Source organism: Mesocricetus auratus, unplaced genomic scaffold, assembly GCF_017639785.1.
Source record: "Mesocricetus auratus isolate SY011 unplaced genomic scaffold, BCM_Maur_2.0 Super-Scaffold_100006, whole genome shotgun sequence".
Classification (NCBI taxonomy): Eukaryota; Metazoa; Chordata; class Mammalia; order Rodentia; family Cricetidae; genus Mesocricetus; species Mesocricetus auratus.
In genome coordinates, this window is record NW_024429190.1 from 84921886 (window position 1) to 84943574 (window position 21689).

Below are 21689 nucleotides of genomic sequence, written 5' to 3' on the forward strand. Positions count from 1 at the left end.
ACATATATGTGTATGTATATATGTATATACATATATATGTATGTGTGTATGTGTTATATTTTTCCTCTGTGCTCCTCATCCATCTCCTGCTAGTCTCCTTCAGGACTTAAATTTCATCCCTTCTGTTCTCATGTCATAGAGATGTAAGTATACATATTTATGTATATAGAGTTGAATATATAATCTGCATATGAGGGAAAATACTTGTTTTTTTACCTCATTATCCTCTCTCTCATTAGACCCCTTCTCCCCATTTCATAGTCCTCCTGCTACTTTTATGTCATTCATTCATTTATTCATTCATTTATTCAAATCCAGAGTTTGCATTCATGTCTGGTGCCTGAAAGCCATTCTCTAAGAGCTTGCTGAAGCTGAATTATTGTTATGACTTGTCTAGGCCCACACCTTGGAAGGGTGGTTGGCACTTATGGGACAAATAGAAGAGATGGCGCTAAGAATCAACATTTGTCTTCTGATCATTACAGTTGGGCTGCTCTCTCTGTTCTGGGTTTGTTTGTAGCTCCTTTTTTCCTCCCCCCTCCGCTGTTCATGTTTTTGGTCCCTTGGTGGATGCCTTAGGGTTTTTATGACAACCAGGCCAAGAAGCCTGGTTGAAAGAAAGCTGTTCTCAGTGTGTAAAGACAGAAACTTGCAGAGTAGAACTGTCTCCAGTGAAGGCAGGGAGTGTTGGTCAGTAAATGCCTCTGTTATGGCTTCTTTTTGTATGGCAGGATAAGATTACCTGAATAATGTCACCTCTCTCTGACCCTGAGCCTCTCCCCATCTCTTGAAAATCCAAAGCATTCACACACACACACACACACACACACACACACACACACACACACACACACACACTGGGGTGGGGGAGAAGAGACAGAGAGGGAGGGAGAGGCTTATTGCCTGCCTAGGTTAGATAGCAGGGGATTTTGAGGCAACTCAGAATTTAATTGCACAAATTGAATTCTAAGTACATCTTAAAGACTCAGTGGAATAGGTCATGTGGTCCCTGAATTCAAATAGAAGCTGTTTAGTAGAAACTGCCTGGGAGCAGATATGAGAGGTACCCCTGCACTGAGACTGGCCATGCACTGCTCACCACATAGCTTTACTTGCTAATACTGGTCACCCACCCATGCAGAGCTTACTAAGTGGCAGGGCCTTCTACGTGCATCCTTTTAATCCTCAGGCCTCTGATAGGGTCAGGGTGACATCCCCCATAACCTTAGGGGAGGCCAAGTATTCTTCCATAGTGTCATGCATCTTATAGGTGAAGGAGCCTGTGCCCAGCCCCTTGTGCCTCAGCACCTGCTACCCTGCCTGCTGCATGGGCCTTGAGTAAGGGGAGGGCTGGCCTGGTGTGTCAGGAATCAAAATTGTTTAACACAACTGATGCTTTGCAAGAACAATTTTGGTTTGTTCCTTGGGGTAAAGGCATTCCAGGTGACCTTCATAAATGCTTTTATTAGCTATATGCTCAACTAAAACTTTTTGATATATATATATATATTTTTTTTCCATGAATTCTTCAACTTTTGGTACTCTTAAAATTTTTGGATAGGTTTTAAACACAGACAACAGTGCTGATAATGTTCAGTGACAGTTTCTGATTTCAAAATGAAAGATTTGGTATTTGTAGAAAAGGAAAAGAACAATACAATATCACATCATAACATTTGTATGGATACTGCAACCTTTGAAACCACTGACACAAAAGGAAGCATGCAGATGTGAGAAAAAAAACTTGTAATATACTGGAAGATGTCCCTGGAAATGCTAAACACTGGCTTTATCAAAAGTCCGCATGCGGGTGTACCATGCCAAGCACAGTAGAGGTGCTAGGAGTCTGGTCTGTTTGATGTGCCCCAGGCTCAGAGGAGAGAAATGGGTAGCTATCCTTCAATTACAGCCAATCCTGCTAGAGGAGGCCCTGGCTTTTTATTTGCTGATGATTCAAAGTTTCTTGTTTGAAGTTTTGGTGTCCTTGCCTTTTGTAGATTTTGTAAATAAACACCAGTCTGTAAATATGGTGATTCTTTCTCCAGAGTCTTCCCTGACAGGTGCAATATCCAGTCATCAAGTACAATATGAAACTTGGAAAGTGCTGTTTTATTTGCTTGCTTTTTTGAGGGTGGGAGACTTGGTCTAAAGAAGTACTTTCATGAATTTCTCTCATGTTAATTTAATGAGCAATTAGGAAAGTAGTAGAATTGTGGGAGATACAGACTTTAGTTATTGGTTGCTAAATAGTATTCCCTTCCAACATTTATTTGCTTTAGTTAATAAATTTGTGTGACTTGTTAGTCAGTTCTGCAGGTCCCTGGCAGCTGGTGTGAAAGGCTGACCTGGGCCATCTCTTCCAAGCAGCCATTGCTTATGTTACATGATGGTGTAAAACAGAATTCCAGGAGGGCCCACTGGAAATACAAGACCCCTTCAGAGTTGCCCTTTGACATCATTGGGTAGCCCTCCTGCCACAGCAGGGTGCGTCAGCCCCTTCCAGAGGGGACTCAATAAGAAGGCAGAAGTGACGCCGTGGTTACATGAAGAAATCTTAATATAAGTGTAAAGAGAAGCTTTTTCCTTGTGAGAAGCCTTCCCACCAGCCTGGTTCTAGAGTCGCATTAGTCCCAAATAAACACACAGGAGGCTACATTAATTATGAAGCTGTTGGCCTTGTTTGTTTCTTACTGGCTAGCTCTGACTTAAGTAATTACCCCATAATAGTTAATCTAAGTATTTCTCTTACCGAAGAATAGTTCCGGGCTTCCTACCCCATGGCGTTACATCTTGACTCTCTGTGTTTCTCCTTCCCAGAGTCCTCCTGGACTCCTAGACCCACCTATCTAGATTCCTATTGGCCCAACAGTGCTTTATTGACATATACATAGGACTTCCTCCACATATAAGGAATAGCTAACATATACAGGAGTAAAAGAGCCAGTGAGTTTACTGAGGTTACCTACAGAACATGTGTGTGCGTGTGTGCGTGCGTGTGTGTGTGTGTGTGTGTGTGTGTGTGTGTGTGATTATAGTAGTGAGGGTTACTCAAAGGCAGCTGCATCATTGAAAACCCCACTCCAGCACTCACAGGAACTAAGCCTCAGAGATCAATGAGGTTCCATAAGTTAGGTCCCAATTCAACTGGAGACAACTCAGCTAGCCAGTTAGAGGCTCTTCCAGGGCACTCTTCTACTTAGAAAGAGCACCCCACACTGGTCACGGTCTCTCTTCCTAGCTTGTAGAACTTTACGGGGCAGGTGGGGGGTGTTGAGGGGGACAGGGCCAGGGGTGGGGCAGGACTGAGGATCTTACACAGTTTAGCTCTGCCCAGGTTTGCTTTACTTCCCTGGTCTCATTAGTCTCCTGTGGTCTACAAGAAGAAATGTTTCAATTTGGAGGAAATTACTATACAACACTGAGGCCTTCCAGTGGAGGGAATAGATCGTGGATGTAAAGAAGGTTGGATCAGATGTTGAGAATGCTGTGGCCTCCATAGCACGACAGTGTACTCTAGGCCAGTCCTACACCCATGTTGTCTGCCCCCTGATTCATACTAGAAATTGCAGAAAATCCCTCCACATACAGGATGTACTACCATTAAACAAGAAACACTTAGAAGGACTTCATTGTTTGGGAAGGGAGACAGACTTGAGAATACAGCCTGGCATACTGGTGGACTGGACAGCTGGTGGAACCAGGCTGTAGAATGTTCAATGTCTTTATTCCCTCTGAACATTGGGAGTTTTATTTCATTGTGCTTCCAACATTGGCTCCTCTAGGGAATGACCCTTGAATTATGAAAATTAAATCCTTTTCTAGTTCACTTCTGAGTATGGACAGTATAGTTAGGGACGAAAAGGACTTGATCTGGCTAGGTTGAGATTTATGTTGGGATTCAGAGAGACTTGCACCTTTCTCTTCTGGGAGGTCACTTAATGGAACTGTTGTTTTCAGAAGATAAATCTGGAGAAACACGAGAAAATCCGCATGTACCCTGCCACTGCAGCGGATACCCCAGCATGGGTTTGTCAGGCGCACACTGACTCGGTCTTTCCCTGCGGTAAGGCTCAGTTGAACTTGCGACCACACAACACACACCTGCAGAGCTGAGTGCCAGCTGGGTGTGGCAGGACCCACAGTTAGAGAGTCCTGATTTGTATGGACCCGCAGTCAAGCTCAGGGAGAAAACCCCAGCAAGTCATGGATAGAACAAGCACCTGCTAACCCTGAAGCAGAAAGGTGGCCAGCGTGGGGAAGGGGTGCTTTTCCCACTGTGATGTATGTACTAAGAATGGTTATACAAAGGGATGTCTCTTCTTCAGATTGAGACTCCCGTCTGAGTGTGGTGACTAAAATGGCAAGAGAAGATCAGAAGAGGAAAAAAAGAAAGGGTTAAAAAAGAGTGGAACAGTCGGTGAGCTTAACTGTAGGGAAACACATAACCCAAATTGTCATTCAGAGGAAGGAATGGAAAGGACAACTGAGTTACCTTGCATGGCTGTGTTCAGCAGTTTTTAGTTATTTCTTTTATTTTGGTTTCTTTTTAAAGAATCATATTTCTACAATTTCAAATTTTAAAAATGTATCTTTTTAGTGTGTGTGTGTGTGTGTGTGTGTGTGTAGTTTGCCTGCATGTATGTCTGTGTACCATGTACATGCAGCAGCCATGGAAGCCAGAAGAGGGCTTTGGATTCCCAGGAACTGGAATTACAGATCACTGTGAACCATAATGTGAGTGCTGGGCATTGAACTCAGGTCTTTTAGAAGAGTAGCCTGTGCTCTTAACTGTGGAGCCAACTCTCCAGCCCCTAATTTTGGTTTCTTGAGACAGGATCTTACTATGTAGCCCTGCAATCAGGAGCTTCTTGTGTCCACTAGGGCGGCTGAAAACTTCTGGCAGCTTCATGCCTCTGCCTCCAGGATGCTGCGAACTTTTCATCATTCAGAAGGATGAACTGCAGGAAATGACCTACTCAGTGGCAGATCTCTTTATGCCAATCAGTGTATTTGGTAGCTTACATAGTTAATAGTATTCTATGCTAATATAAATCTAATAGGTTTTTCAAACTGGTCAGTCTTAATTTTGGCATTTCGAGCCATCCATTATATCCTGGAAACAATGGTATGGTACCTAAACAGAAAATCTAACATTTTGCCTAAGGGTACTTTTCCAACATCTGTACTTCAGGGAGTTAAATCATTAACTTGGCTGATCTCACTTTAGTGATGGGGCCTGGGGGTTGGGGGATGAGGGTAGGGTCGGATGGAGGAGTGTAGGGCCTCTGGGGATGGGGCATCGTGCTCGAGTGTGTGTGGGTGTGTGTGTGTGTGTGTGTGGTATTTTCAGGTGGCCTTTGTTAATCCTGTAATTTGCAAGAAAAACCAGTTCCACCATTTTGGCTAAATTAAAGCAAACTTTTATTAAAATGTTAAGTACTGACCAAGATTTCCAGGACCACCTCCTGGAAGCTTTCCAGGGGCATGGCCACAAGGCATGTATTATTGGGAATTATATGGACAAAACCCATAGGCCACTATACTTTCCCATGAGGCTTTATTGTTATTTTTAAGAACTACAACTCCCAGAATCCCAGGAAGTTACCTGGTCCTTGGGAAGGTGAGAGCTTACAGGTTAACTTCCAGCCTAACATTCTCCCTTAAGTTGAATCCTGGGTCAAATCATTGACTCTATGATGGGTACCAGTTTTTATTTGGATCTAATAACCATCAGCATAATGGTATCCAGATAGGAATGATCATTCAGCTGCTTTATCAATAATGTAAGAGCCAACAGTAATTAGTAGAAACACAAGGGCCAAAGGTCCTGTGATGGATAATATCTCTTTGCTCTGCATAAAGTAGCCAAGTGTCCTCTCATAGTGTAGAGCTATTTTAGTTAATGTACCTGATGGTAAATCTCAGCCATTTTGTTCTCTCTGTCAGGGAGTTTCCTTTTGACTTAGCATTTCTGCTTGCTGTGGGGGCTGCTCTTCTGTAGCTGCTTCCAGTTGAACTGGGGCATTGTTATCAGGGCCCAGGGAGGCTGAAAGGCCAGTCAAAGACTGGGAAATGGGGCATTCATGGGAAGCATCTGATTAGTTCCATGTTTGCAACAAAACTTATAGACACAGACCGATACATATATACAAAATAGACAAAACTTTTCCTACCTCCTCTAGTGTTGGACTTTCAGGGGAGCAGTGCCCTGTGAGCCTCTGAATTCAGTTTTCACAGGCACAGAGGTGTTGTAGTGGGTCTGGCTTTCCTGCTGGGGAACACTGCCCATTGGCCACAAGTATTATGTTCTATGACTCCCATGAGCCCAAAGCCTTGCCATACTGATGCTTTTGGATATGAATGTTTATTGCAGATCATGCTGCTCCAATACGGGAGCGGTAGCTGCTGAAGCTGCCACAGTTGAGGTGGCACGATTCAGCTCCAAGTCAGAACACACAAAGACAGAGCAGACATGCCAAGACATAAAGCCAAAGTGACAACAGAAAAACAAAGAGCCAACAACAGGAAACATGGGACAATGACATTCAACAATTCTCTATTCCAGAGGTCCATCAGTCCTTCCTGTACAACCCAGATGCTAGGCACTATCAGACTGAGCCACTCTGGGGTTCCCAGGCCCCCAAATCCATGCTGGACCCATTCCCAATTCTTGTAGAATTACCATCATAGTTTCTAGGTGTGTTGAATCCCAAAGTGCCAACCCTCTCCAAAGTATACTCTGTACTTTGGCTCTAGATCTCACCAAAGGAGTCCTTAGAACTTCAAGTTTAGGAGAGAAAAATATAGTAGCTGAGCTCCCCAGTTAACCAGAAATAAACCTATTTATCCCAGATGCTAGGAGTCCATGAAGACAGACCAGAGACCAACAAACAACAGAGACACAGTAACATTTAGTGTCACACAGAGCTCACCAGTCTGACCAAGATAAATTAATAGTTAGGAAGTTGCTTGGTTGCCTCATTGCACAACTTGTGGACTGCTTGAGATCCTGACATTGGGCCTTTCCAAACTCTGAGTTTGGTCCCCAATGGTCTGGAGTGTCCTTGGCTTTTGTTGTGCTGCCTAGGCTTTGGAACCTTGATGATAGTACCATGGTGGCAGGCCACCCCATGTTTGAGTTGGTGGCCAGCACCACCAGGGCATGAAATCAGGGATCCAATGCAGGTCAAAAACAACTGGTGGCTCTAGCTGAACTCTAATTAACCAGAAATAAAATCAGAAATAACAAGAGGGTCCTGGGATGTCTCCCTATGTCCTTCATGAAGGATTTTGTGGGTCTCATCAGACCCCTTTCATCTCCAGTAGGGTGCCTCAAAACCAGAATCCAAAGACCAGGCAGAAAAGTATCATAGAGTTTTAAAAATTTTATATCCCTTACCAAAACCAAAAGGGAGACAGACCACCATAAAATTGCTTGCTACTTTTTTCCAAGCATGATAGTTCATTGGGGGAGGGGGATAAGAGGGAGAGTGAAAAGCCTGACTTCAGAACTCAGGGTGGTGGATTATCTTGCTGGGGCCCCCATATGTTAATCCTGAAATTTGCCAGAAAAAAAGTTCCACCATTTTGGCCAAATTAAAGCAAGCTTTTATTAAAATGTTAAATACTGACCAACATGGAATTTGGTCAGGACCATCACCAGGAAGCTTTCCAGGTGAGTGGCCCCAAAGCATGTGTTATTGGAATTTATATGGACAAAACCCATATCACCACCATACTTTCCCATGAGTCTTTGCTGTTCTTTTCAAGAACTACAACTCCCAGAATCCCAGGGAGTTACCTGATTCTTGGAAAGGTGGGGCTTACAAGTTAACTTAGGGTCTTATATCTCTGCTTCTGAATAAAGCACTGGCCTCTTGTCCTCCCTGTGCTGTCTCCTTTGCATTCGGTTCTGATTTTAGTAGCAGAGTTGAAGTCTCTAAGTATGATGAGCTGTAGCCTGGAGCTCCATATCTGCACCTTGTTTTCTTCTCTTTCAAGTCACAGACAGTAGCATTCTTGGTGGGGTCTTCTCTGCTCCCTTGCCTGTTGAAGAACTCAGGAGCTTCTTTTACCCAGAGCTATCCATCCCCAAGGAAGTGTATGTTCCTGTCAGTCACTGAAGGGCCAGTCCTGAGTCTATAAATATGCCAGGCCTCTCAAGCAGCAGCATACACAGGGGGGTCAAAGGGATTAGTTTTGTCTATATAGACTGCAAATGGATGGGATTCTGTTCTGCATATCCAGGAGAATCCAGACAAAGGTATCAGCAGGACATCCGTGGCATTTGTGTTGACTGGAGACACGTATTGGTAGACACAAGAGGGATGCATTTGCAGCCCCCAAGACCTCAAAGACTTTGGACATGGCAAAATACGATCCCTCTCTTCCCTGGGAAAAAATGTAAAATTCTCCTCTTATTCTGCAGATATAGTCATCTGATAGGTGGGCTTCACCAAAGAAGACCCATATAGAAAGTTACCCTAGTATTACTCCAAGGTACACTTGTAGGGTCCTCCCCTCCCCCAGTGCTGGTTTCACTGGTCTGGAGGTCATTCCAGATCATTAGCAAGTGGCTATGGTGACACTGACCAAGCTATAGGAGGGGATTTGTCCCTCTGTGAAGATCCCTACTCCTCTCAACTGATATTTATCAGTCTCACCAAGGATCAAGGACACACATTTTATATTCAGCAAAGGCCTTTGTATAATCACATATTGTAATTGAGAGACTGCATTTACAAAATCACCATAATTACTTTATCTAGTTATGTACTTGATTTCTTTTAGAAAGCTGATATTTGTCTTGAATAAAAATGAAAAGTCCATGATGTCACCCTATAATGCCAGCTGCCCTGTCCCCATTAAAACCATCCTTAGAGACAAGCAAGCGGCGATTGATATACAGTGAGAAGCTTCAAGACTTAGAGATTTATATGTCATTTCTGTTTGTGACTCAGAATCTGCTGGCCCTCCTTGACACCTGGCGTCTGGCACTACAAAGTGTCACTTGTTTACTGCCTTCCCAGGACTCTGCTTTGCACTTATGTGGGCTCCCAGTCAGGTCGTCAGGGACTGTGAAGCAGTGGACTAGAAAAACCTGGTGTGTTCATTTACTTAACCAAAAAACGCTTCAAAAGTGAAGGGTTTATTTAGTTTACACATCTCAATCACAGTTCATTACAGAGGGAAACCGAGGCAGGAACTCCTGACAGGAGCTGAAGCAGAGGCCCTGAGGAGTGCTACACACTGGCTTGCTCCTCACAGTGGGCTGGGCCCTCTGGCATCAGTCATTAACCAGTGTCACGTGCTTTACACGTGATGCTTTACACGTTTCTACCTGTCGGGGCTTGTGGGTGTTACACAGCCTAGAAGCTAGGGCATCTGAAGTGTTCCAGTGTCCAATGAAAGCAATAATAAGGGAAAAGACAGGCAGATTGCCACTAAAATTTATTTTATGACCCTTAAAAATATAGAAATATTTGGAAGTGTCACCAGTAAGCAGTAAGTTCTTCAAGGCTTGTCCTTCAGTTCAGGTCTCAGCTTGGTCCCTTGAGAAAATGGAGCTGGAGTGGCTCCCTACAGGAGGTGACAGGTGTGTAGAGCTGTAGGGAGCCACTACAGGAGGTGACAGGTGTGTAGAGCTGCAGTGACTCTCTACAGGAGGAGACAGGTGTGTAGGGCTGCAGTGACTCCCTACAGGAGGAGGACACAGGTGTGTAGGGCTACAGTGACTCTCTACAGGAGGAGGACACAGGTGTGTAGGGCTACAGTGACTCTCTACAGGAGGAGGACACAGGTGTGTAGGGCTACAGTGACTCTCTACAGGAGGAGGAGACAGGTGTGTAGGGCTGCAGTGACTCTCTACAGGAGGAGACAGGTGTGTAGGGCCGCAGTGACTCTCTACAGGAGGAGACAGGTGTGTAGAGCTGCAGTGACTCTCTACAGGAGGAGACAGGTGTGTAGAGCTGCAGTGCCTCTCTACAGGAGGAGACAGGTGTGTAGGGCTGCAGTGACTCTCTACAGGAGGAGGACACAGGTGTGTAGGGCTACAGTGACTCTCTACAGGAGGAGGAGACAGGTGTGTAGGGCTGCAGTGACTCTCTACAGGAGGAGACAGGTGTGTAGGGCCGCAGTGACTCTCTACAGGAGGAGACAGGTGTGTAGAGCTGCAGTGACTCTCTACAGGAGGAGACAGGTGTGTAGAGCTGCAGTGACTCTCTACAGGAGGAGACAGGTGTGTAGAGCTGCAGTGCCTCTCTACAGGAGGAGACAGGTGTGTAGGGCTGCAGTGACTCTCTACAGGAGGAGGACACAGGTGTGTAGGGCTACAGTGACTCTCTACAGGAGGAGGAGACAGGTGTGTAGGGCTGCAGTGACTCTCTACAGGAGGAGACAGGTGTGTAGAACAGTTAGAGACTCGGGAGGGAAAGCAGATTCCACCACAGAAGCATTTGTTACTCTGGGTCACCACGAGGAAACAGATGGTAAGATATATAAGAAGTAGAATTTGGGTTAATAGTTTTATTTAAAATTAAAATTACAAATTTAGCAAACAAGGGGGCAAAAGATTCAAACTTGCATTTGCCTGACACCTTAACAACAAGAAAAGGTTACTTTATATAACAAAGTAATTACCAGCATGTAGAAAACCCAGTGACCACCGGTCTCATTGCTGATCTTATTTTCTCACTTCTTGATTGCAAAGAATTTCTTCTTTTTGTTAGCATACATTAATTATACATAGTAATGGGCTTCATTATGACAGTCTCTATTTCTTAATGGTTTTGTTTTTAAATTATTAATGGGTATGTGTATGTGTGTGAGAAGGATTGTGCATGTGACTGCAGTGTCCTTGGAGATGAGAAGAGGATGTTGGGCCTCCTGAGCTGAAGTTACAGGTGATCGTGAGCTGCTTGGTGTGTGCTAGCCCTGAACGCAGGACCTCTGCAGGAGCAGTTTGCCTCTTAACCACCTCGATATCTCCAGCCCTCTCATTATGGCACTTTACATGTGCATGCATGCACACATACAATATGAAATACATACAATTTATATATACAAATGCATTATGTACATAATATGTATTATATATAATGTATTTTTATCCCAGTCAATGCTATTACCCTACCCTGTTCACCTTTGGCTCCAATTGATCCCTTCATCTTCCTGTATCCCTCTTTCCTCTCTCCCTTCCTCCCTCTCTCCCTTTCTCCATTTTTTGATGGCCCAATGGATTTCCTTAGAGTTGCTTACAGATCCTGGACGAGGAATTATTTATAGGAATATGGGTTCCTTACTAGGCTATACTGAAGAAAAGCTCTCCTTCCCTAAGGAACCATTAACTGACTATAGATATTAGAGACACGAGGCTTCATTTGAGTATTCCCTGCCTCCCAGTGCAGCTACCGTTATCTGTCTATAAAGAAAATTTTGTACCTGTCCTGTGCTGATAATCACAATAGCTTTGAGCTCAAAGGTATAAACAAGAAGGCTGGGGAGCTGGTTCTACAAACATGACTGAAGTTCAAATCCCCTTCACCCACATAAAAAGCCAGGCATGATCATGATTGCACATGCTCATGCCCCTGTAACACTGGCATGGGGTTGGAGACAGGTAGGTGCCAAGAGCTCTGCAACCAGCTTCCAGTTCAGTGAGAGAACCTTTCTCAAGGCAATGGGCAAAGAGCTGTGGAGGAAGACGCCTGACATCTTGCTCTGGCTGGCAGATGGCATTGTCTCAACTCTCTGGCCTTCTGACTGGTAGGTTTGAATCACACTGTCAGTCATGCTTTCCTCCCACCACAGACTCTTCAGGGATAGTGACAAAATGGTCACTTCATGGCACTTTCCAGGTGGGCAGGGCCTCTTTTCTTTTCATCACACACACCGTTATAGTGAGATTGGCATTCTCTGTTTAAGCTCCAGTCATGGAAATGAAAAGTTTCTCAGTGTATTTATGTTGAAGTTGTGAACTGGTGAACGACATACAAGCTACTCTAATGAGATGCAGTGTTTACTATGTCCCCCCTCGGAGACATGTCAAGGCCAGCCCGGTGGGCAAAGTAGGCATTGGGAAAGCTGCTGGAGATCAGGGAATTGGCATGTTTGTCTGTACTCTGGACTCTGTAGGAGGAGGTACTTGTGAGTGAGACAGTATTTGATAAGATTAATTGCTGAAACAACTTTTGGGGATATAAATGTTAGGCTGGTTCATTTTTTTCTAGTAATTTCATTTCTATTTTCTTATTCACAAAGAATAAAAGCTATAATTTTAATAATTCAGATACAACTGGCTGGATAGCACTATTCTTAGGGATTTCTGGCTAATGGCAGATGATTAGCAATGGACCACATAGAATCCCCTTCTGTTCACTTAGAGTTTTGATTACTCCTCAGAGTTGGCTGAGAATGACACAGGGTGACCCAGGTTTTAGCCTTCTCTGCCTGGGGTTCCCCAAGCATCCCATAGACTTCAGCTGCAGCTGTGTGGGTCACTTGGTGACAGCTGCTTGCTCAACCAGACCCTGAGCAATGTGGAGATCATTTTGCAAGAAATACCCGAGGAAGATTCTTCTTCTCTCATCCTTTATAGTCTTTCCAGAATTGTATTTCCAAAGATATAGAGAAGCAATATGTCACATTTTCCAACTTTTCAGACCGAATAAAATTCTAATACTTGAGGGAAGAGTTATATTTTAAGAATATAACTCCTGAAATCATCAAAATGGGACCCTTTGCACCTTAACCTCAGCAGGCTTAGCTTGCAAGTAGAAGTTGGGAGAGAGCAGAGCTGGACAGAGCCATGATGGTGTAGAGAAAGGGTAGTAGTAGAGGATGACAGATGGGGTCTTGATTTTACTGTCCATTGTTGGCGGCATGTGCTGTTACTGGGGCAGCATTTCTTCTTTCTTCTTTATTACACAGCCTCCAAGCATGATTCCATGATTCCTCCCAGAGGCCTTGAAGCCCCTAACAGTCTTTAACAAGTGCACACTAGAGTTGTAGGACTTTCTTGGGGCAGTAAGGATTTTTAATGCAGCACAAGAGGAATTAAGAAAGGGGGCATTGTGAATGTGCTTTCTCCAATTCCCTCATCCTCACCAGAGCAGGAAGGAATGTCCAACCTTTTCAATTAGCAACCGTAGATGACGCTTTCTGAGCACAACCTGTTTCTAAATCCTGTGCCTTTCATAGTTGTAGATAGTAGTTGTTGTAGTTTGTGATAAAGAATCATCATTTGCTCTACTTTTAGTAGTAGAGCAAACTTTTTGAGACATAAAAAGTCAAAGTTTGGGCATAGGCTTTGCTTGACTTGATACTTCTGGATTATGTTAATAGACACTGTAGGGAGTCCCAGGAGTGCAGGGAGCTATCAGACAGAGCACTTGACAGAGGCCATAGTGCAGAAGCTGTGTAGTCTCACAGGCACTGAATGAGGAATCAATTCTGGTGAGATAGGCAGATAAGTGAGCTAGGAAATGGGAGTCTCCACGTCATAAACTGCCAAAGGACAGGGCAGATAGGGAAAGAGCATCATTTAATGGCCCTTGCTGGAGTTTCTACCTGTCACCACACAGCATTGCCTGTGTCTCCTGCTCTCTCTGTATTGTCTGACATGACAATGTTTATATAGGATTAGATGGACCCTATCAACTATGACCTCATTTTAATGTGATCATATCTTGAAAGCAAAGTCACATTCATAGGGACTTGGCCTTGGGACTGCACTGGACCTGCTTAGTAGATACAGTGGAGCCCACAGCACTTAGGAGACTTGGAACGATGTAATTTTCTGGGAAAGAGAAATAAGGCATTTAATTTGGAATATGTTGACTTTGGGTTATTTTTCAAATAATGAGGCAGCATGTCTCAAAAAGAAACAATGCAGCAGAAAATAATGGGAAAATCAACTTAAAGAAAGTGCATCTTTGCCTTGTAGTTACAGAGGTTTTGATCTGTGGTCATTTGACTTCAGTATTTCTGGGCTAGTAGTAAGGCAAAAGATCACAGTGGAAAGCAAGTCCAAACTTGTTCACCTCATGGTGGCCAGGAAACAATGAGAAAGAAAGCATTCAAGGACAAAATATACACCTTAAGGACATCCAGAATGACTTGCCTTTGTAAGTAGCCCCCCATCAAGTGTCCACTGCCTCCCAATAACTCATTAAACTGTGAGTAAAATGAATGAGTGTATGCATTGATGAGGTCAGGTCCACATAATCCAAATATCTCCAAGGGCCTCGTCTCCCAACACTGCTTCACTGCAGATCAAGCCTTCAACACATTGTCTTTGGGACTTCAGGAGCCCCATCCACAGAGCCACCAGCATCTGTAGAACTTGCTGTGAGATGACTAATGCTGAAGACTGGATGGTGAGAGAGGAGAGACAGACAGAGACACAGAGACAGAGACAGAGATAGACAGGAACACACACACATACACACACACACAGAGACAGAGACAAAGAGACAGAGAGAGGAGAGAGAGAGAGAGTTCCCATTAGGGAGCAGAGTTCTTTGCTGAGGTCAATGGCAACTATCAGTACAGGCACCAAGCACTGAGAGCTATCCTTTGCAGGGTGGATTGATTACCAGTTGAGGTCGCAAGGGAGAAGTTAAGGGCTGAGATGAGGCATCAGGGCCCGAGGGCTGAGATGGAGATGAGAGGTAAAGATAGGGGATGTTGGGGATGCAGGAGGAGTTAGGGCCACAGCCAGCAGACAACTGACTGTAAGAGAATAAGCACTAGGTTAGTTAGAACCTAGAGTCTGGGGATGCTTCCTTTAACACAGGGGAGCCAAGAGGGAAGGAGAGGGCTCCAAGTGAGCTCTGAGGTGCCATCCACCTGTACTGCCAATTCTCTCAAAAAGTGTGCTTCTGTATTTTGCTGCTAAAAGAGACTTCTAAAAAATATCTGGGCACTGTTGAATTAGATATTCTGGCTCTTAAAAAAACTTTTAGCTTAAATATAGCTCCACACTGGGTAATTTGCAGTAATAGCTTGGACGAGTGCACTCAGACAGTCCTGGGTTATTTGAGGTCATGCTTTCAGAAGGCCCTTACTTGACTGAAATGACTGTGGATGCTGTAATTATCTACATTTTAGTTCCTGACTAGATGTTAAAATTTGGAAATGTGTAAGTGTTAGCTTTTAAATGTTGGTTTGCATTTGAGGGAAGGATATTTCTCAGCACTGAACTATTCAAAATACCTGTGGAGATTTTGATGCCAAAATGAGATTTTATATAGGTTCATTTTAAAGCATATATTAATTACAGTTTAATAAAAATACATTTAATAGTTCTTGCCCCAAAGTTTCTGTTAATGATAGCTTTTGGAAAACAACATGTATTGTATTGTTTATTATCATTACAAAAGAAATTAATGTTGGTTGGAAGAATTTGAAAAATGCATAAACATTTTGAGAAAATTTCAAATTGCATGTATTTTACCAGCTGCCATTAACTATTCAATATTTTCATTCTTTTATATTGTGAAATATTTTATAAGTATAGCAAATGTACATTTATATATACTAGGTTTCAAATGCATTCTATTCTATTTTATTATATTATATTTACTTAGTTGTTTAGAAGCAAAAAGAGAAGACAGCATGAAAGTAATGAAAGGACACTGCCAGGGAAGAAGGGGAGGGGGTCTTGGGTAGGTCAGGGTAACCAAGGGGAGTTGATGTAATAAACATAAGTTATATGTATGTATGAAGACTTGTAGTAGGACCCAGAATTGAATGTTATTTAATACTCACCACCTTCTACATTTCGCTTCCTCCCCAGAGAGAGACACTCTCTGGAAGTCAGTCCTCCTTTCCTGTCCATTTCTATACCCTGCTCAGCTTGCAGTTGCTCATTATTAGCATAAGAAGTATCACCTGTGTCTTGAAGGCCTGCCTCAGAAGCTCCTATAGGGAAAGGACTGTGCTATGCAGAGTGGAAGAGGCTGTGCCAGCAATGGCAACAAGCCGACATGCATAGTGGATGGGCTGGGGGGAAGGAGCTGCTCTGGACTGAGACTTCCATGCGATGCAGACAAGTCTATAAGCATGGCTGATAGGCTATGGGCAAGGAAGAGCTTCCTTCCCATGGCTGGCATAGAAATGGTAGCTCTCTACCACCTGCAAAGTCTGCCAGGTAAAGCCTCACAGCTTCCAGGGGAACTTGGCCTGGAACTGAGCAACTCAGTCTGGGAACGGGTTGGATTCTTTTGAGGAGCTGCCAAATTGTCTTCCATAGTGGCTACACCATTTGGCTCCTAACAAAAGTGTATAAAGGCTCCAATTTCCCACATCTCAACACTCCTGTTATCACTGGTCCTTTTGAGTGTAGTGACAGCAGTGGTTATGATATGCATCTTGTTGCACTTTTGGTTGACTTTCCCTCATGACTAGTGAGCTTGACTGTCTGTCAGGTCTCCTGGTGTGTTTAATCATGGAGATGTACGGGGTTTTGCTTTTTTCTTAGTATCAGACCAATATCAGTTATGTGATGGGTACATGTGTTCACCCATGTTGTGTATTCTCCTACTGTCTTCATACTGTTTATATGTTCTCCCATGTTGTGGATTATTTTACTTCCTAAATACTACTTACATGTGTTCTCCTTTGTTGTGATTCTCCTACTGTCTTCATGCTGTTTACATGTATCCTCCCATGTTGTGGATTCTCATACTGCCATCACACTGTTTAATATGTTCTCCCATGTTGTGGATTCTCTTACTTCCTATGTACTACTTACATGTGTTCTCCCATGTCGTGGATTCTCCCACTGTCTTCATCCTGTTTTTTTAGTTATGATGAATACTAACTAACCACTTTGGGTGCTTACACTAAGAAAGTTTCTTTATGCGAGTCTCACCTGTTTAGCTCTTACAGTCATGTTCGTGACTTTCCTAGAATTAACTCTTCATATGATATGAGGCAGGTTCACGTCACTCTTTTGCCTGTGGATACACAGTCCTACCAGTTGTCAACACAGCTATTCTCTCCCTGTTGTACTGTGTGGCATCTCAGTTACTTTTCTATTGCTCCGATGAGACACCATGACCAAGACAACTTACAGAAGAGTTTATTTGAGACTTAGAATTTCAGAGGTGAGTCCATGACCATCATGGCAGAGAGCATCACTGGAGCTCACACCTTGAGACATAACCATGATGCAGAGACAGCTGACTGATAACTGGTGAGGTCTTTTGAAACCTTAAAGCCCACCCTCAGGTCCACACCTCCTCTACCAAGGTCAGACCTCCTCATCCTTCCCTAACAGTGCCACCAACTGGGGACCAAGTTTCCAATATATGAGCCTATGTGGGCCATACCTATTTAAACCACCAGAGCAACATTGTCAGACAGACCATCTGATGACTGTTATCATCTGTCATTTTGATTGTAGTGACAGGGGTGGTGTACCAGAAGATCTCACTGTGCTTTTGATGGGCTTTCCCTTGTGACTAGTGAAGTTGAATGATTGTCTTTGCCATGCAAATTTTCTGAGATTTTGGGTTTGACTGTCAGTTTTATTTCATCTGTCCATATGGGTGGTCTTATGTGTGCCTTACAGTGTTAATAACTATAGCTTTGTAATATGTTTTAATACTGGTATGCATAAGCCCTCCAACATTTCTTTTCTTTTTTAATATTTTTACCTATTCTGAATTTCATTGTTTATAGATAAGTTTTAGGATCAGCTTGTCAATTTCCACAAAATTCAGCTGTCTTAAATCTCAGAAAAGTGATCCTGTTCCCAAGAGTCCACATATGTGAATATGTTGTCCAACAGTGAAGGGGAATGAGGCAGAAGAGATGTGAGGATGAGTGCCATGAAGAAGATTTGATTGTAGTTGCTAGATAGAATAGTGGGAGTCTCAGCTGAGGAGCATGACCACTCCCTGGAAACCGTAAAGAGCAGGGAAGTAGTGCTCCATAGAGCCTTCAGAAAGGAACACAATTATACCAAACCTTCATTTTAATCTAACAAGAACTACTATAGAATCAACTAACTGTAAATGTGCCTTATGCCTCTAAAGGTCTGATTGTCACAAGACCTAGAGAATACCAACATAGTTGTTTATGCAATAACAAGCCATCGAATTTTTGAGCACAAGATGCTTTTCCACTTATTTAGGGCTTGAAAAAAACTTAAAAATAATGTTAGGTAGTTTTTAGTATATCATATAGCTTGCATAATCCAAAATTTTGCCCTCGTGTTTTATTTTCACAGTCTCTTTTTATTTCGTCTTTGATCCATTATGTGGGGGTATTTTCTTTAATTCACATCTTTTCTAGATTTCATTACATAGCATTTATTGAAATATATTGAGTTAAAAGAGAGTTGATCATTTATTTACTCTAAGTCTGCATTCTGGAAAGATCGTAATGAGAACAGCCCACCATTCTGTGCTGTTGCCATGAGAAGGAGGTAGGCGCTGGCTTCAGGCTCCCCTATGGCTGGTAGCCGTATACTCCATTGACTTCCATATGACCCCTTCATGGCTACACTGCCACTGGGCTTTAAAGTTCTGGAACTGGGATCTGGGAGAGAATGCACCAAGAATTCTGAAGATAGAGCACTTCCCAGACATCTGCTTGATCATACTTGCCAATACCTTACTGCCAGAGGTCAGTCACATAATCAAGCCTAGAAGTAATGTAAAAGGGTCTTGTAATGGCACACAGACAAGTCAGTCTGGGTGCTTTTCAGAATACTAGGTGGTGATATGTAAGTTACAAATCCCTCCAAAAGTATGTGCTCTGTTTTCAGACCAGAGTGTTCAGTACAGGTGAATACTCAGTACATACTGATAAATTGTTCAAATCACTAGAGCCTCATTTACATAAGTGATATATGACATTTTATTATTGTATGCTATTAAAAATTACTTGTATACTTAAAAATAGTGAATTTAGTATGTGTAATCCTTACTGCTTTGTTTCTGTGGAGTTTTGTGTAAGCTTCCTAAATCTGTAATTGTCCCTCTCACCAGCAGCAAATGACAGCTGTGTTAGGGATTTCGCTCCCTTGTCCTGAATGCTCTATTATGTTGGCATACTTTGATTAACATTTTCATTTCCATCCTCAGTCATTTTCATTTTGTGTGTGTTGAATTTGTTATGACTCTATCTGGAGCACCGTCTCTCATTGGTTATGGGCATCTCTCCTGGGAAGAGTTCCTCTTTCTGCTTCTTTTCTTATCCGTGAGGTGATTAGCGCTAAAGTGCCCTAAACAATGCACAGCTTGCAGGCCTTGGTCCATCTTTATCTTTCCCGCTTTCCACCATTTTAAATATCCAAGAAAAAGAAGAAACAAAAAAAGCACTGGAGTAAATTTATGTCAGGCCTTAATTTTAAAAATGCTGCGTTTTGCATCTCCTAGAACTCTGAAAGAAAACTGAGAACTAAACTGTCCTGGTCCTGGATATCACTGTAGCATTCCCTCCAGCCACACAGCCTTGACTGTCACTGTAGCATTCCCTCTAACCACACAGCCTTGACTGTCACCGTAGAGTTCCCTCCAGCCACACAGCCTTGACTGTCACTGTAGCATTCCTTCTAACCACATAGAGCCGTGACTATCACTGTAGCATTCCCCCTCCACTGAAGGAAATCGAATCTGGAGCTGAGTAAAGTGCTTTGTTCCCTTCTGTTCCAATACTCTCCAATGATCGTGCTGAAAGACAGAATGGGGGACTACTTTCACAAATACTGAGTAATGGTCACAGTGCTGTAGGGAGTTGGGCATATGGAAGTCCATCCTGTAGGTAGATGCCCTTAGACCAGTGGTTCTCAACCCTCCTAGTGCTTCGATCCTTTCATACAGTTCCTCGTGTTGTGGTGACCCCCAATCATAAAAAATCCATTTTTGTTGCTGCTTCACAACTGTAACTTTGCTATGGTTATGAATCATCATGTAAATATCTGATACATAGGCTATCTGATATGTCATCCTAAAGGGGTCATGACCCATAGGTTGAGAACCACAGCTGCTTATTTTTAAAACCTCAGTTTGTAGTCACTTGGTATAAATGGTAACTGTGGCAAACCAGAATGTCAGCAAAGCACAGCAGTTTAATTTGTTGTTGTTCTGAGAGTCTCTCTCTGTAGCCCAGACTGGCCTTAAACTTGCAATCAACCCTCTTGCTATGTTTTCTGCCCTCCCATGGGCCACTGTCTCAGAAGAAAACAACCTCCTGTTGGGTTGGAATTACAGATGCTAAGGAACAATTTAGGGAAAGGCTCTTGTACCTTTGTTTCCTTTTCTGTTTTAATCCCCCCATCTAATCTTAGGGAAGTTGCTATAATGATGCCTTACCAGGTGGCCGTGGACATTGTGCTGTGTTGTGCTATTGCCACTTGGTTTATTACTATCTGACAGTCATGATCAAACATGTATATGCTGGCCCTTAGTTTTCCAGGCTTAAATTCCTTCCTCCATTTATCACCAACCTTCCAGAAATGTCTTGTGTGTGACATAAAAGGCCTGATGTTTGAGTGTGAGAACTCAGATGTTTGCCACAGGAAAGACCCTTAGGGATGGGGTTTTCTCCATCCTCAAACCACAGCCAGTGTCTCTTCCATTCTCCATTGATGAAGGTACATGCTTTCATCTAAAACTGTGGAGTCTGGGTCTATTCACTTAGCATTTACTGAGCAAGCATAGTAACCATTCAGTTTAATGCATCTTTTACCTGTCTTATAGAATAAGAAATTCCTTATTACTTTAAAAATAATAAAATATATTTGTTGGCAGTGTGCCAACTGTCCACAGTGGTACACACCTGAGATCTCAGCACCTGGGAGGCTGAGACAGGAGCATCTTGGGAGTTCAAGGCTAGCTGGGTTATGCAGTCTTTAAAAACCCCTCTACATTTGTTTCATGATTACTCATATCCCATTTTAAATAACTTTTCTGAATCCAAAGAACATGGCAATGCCAGTTCATGAGATAAACTTTGTATTTCAAGGTAGTCTATTTTCTTTGTAGTACTTCATGTATTTTGCTAATGTATGTAGCACATGCATTCTCCAAGGCCAGAGTTGCATGTGGTCCTTGCTTGTCCCTGGGCAGCCAAGTCTTGTGCAGTATGAGTTATACACTACTTGCTCAGTAACCATGTCTGTTGACTGAGTGGAAGGATGGCTGTCTGGAGGTCTGGAGGTCTGGAGGTGGTGAAGCCTGTCTGTATTGTTAGTTTGCTGCAGACCACCCCTGAAAACTTGCAGGGTAGGAAGTGCTCTGCCCAGAGGTGGATCCTGACCTGGGTTAGAGGGTGTTGGTTCTGAGAATGAGCATACTTCTGGGTGACACCCGGTGGAAGAAGCCATGAAGGATGTCAGAGATCAGAAGGGAGGTTGCCCTGGATGATGCAGCTGAGAGAGGTCACATACTGATCCAAACTGGGCCTGCAGGAAAGGAAGGATAGCTTGAAGACACTGTCACCTCTAGCAACTTTTACGTAGGACAGTCAAAGTCCCTGACTGGGGTCCTGGACTGTATAAAATAGGGAAAAGGAACTGAGCCCATGCATGCAGTCTTTGCTTTGAACTCTTGACTGTAGATTAAATGTGACCAGCTCCCAGAGCACTGCCCCTGTATCTTAGCTGCCGTGATGGACTGTAACTGTCCCTGTGACTTAGTTGCCATGATGGACTGTAGCTGTCCCTGGAATATTTTCCT

At 43.2% G+C, this 21689-nt stretch overlaps 1 protein-coding gene across 4 annotated transcripts in view; it reads left to right on the forward strand.

The window, feature by feature from the left end:
• Positions 1–21689, forward strand: part of Nek10 (NIMA related kinase 10) — a 186749-nt gene that overhangs the window by 83177 nt on the left and 81883 nt on the right. The gene's annotated exons all lie outside the window — the stretch shown is intronic.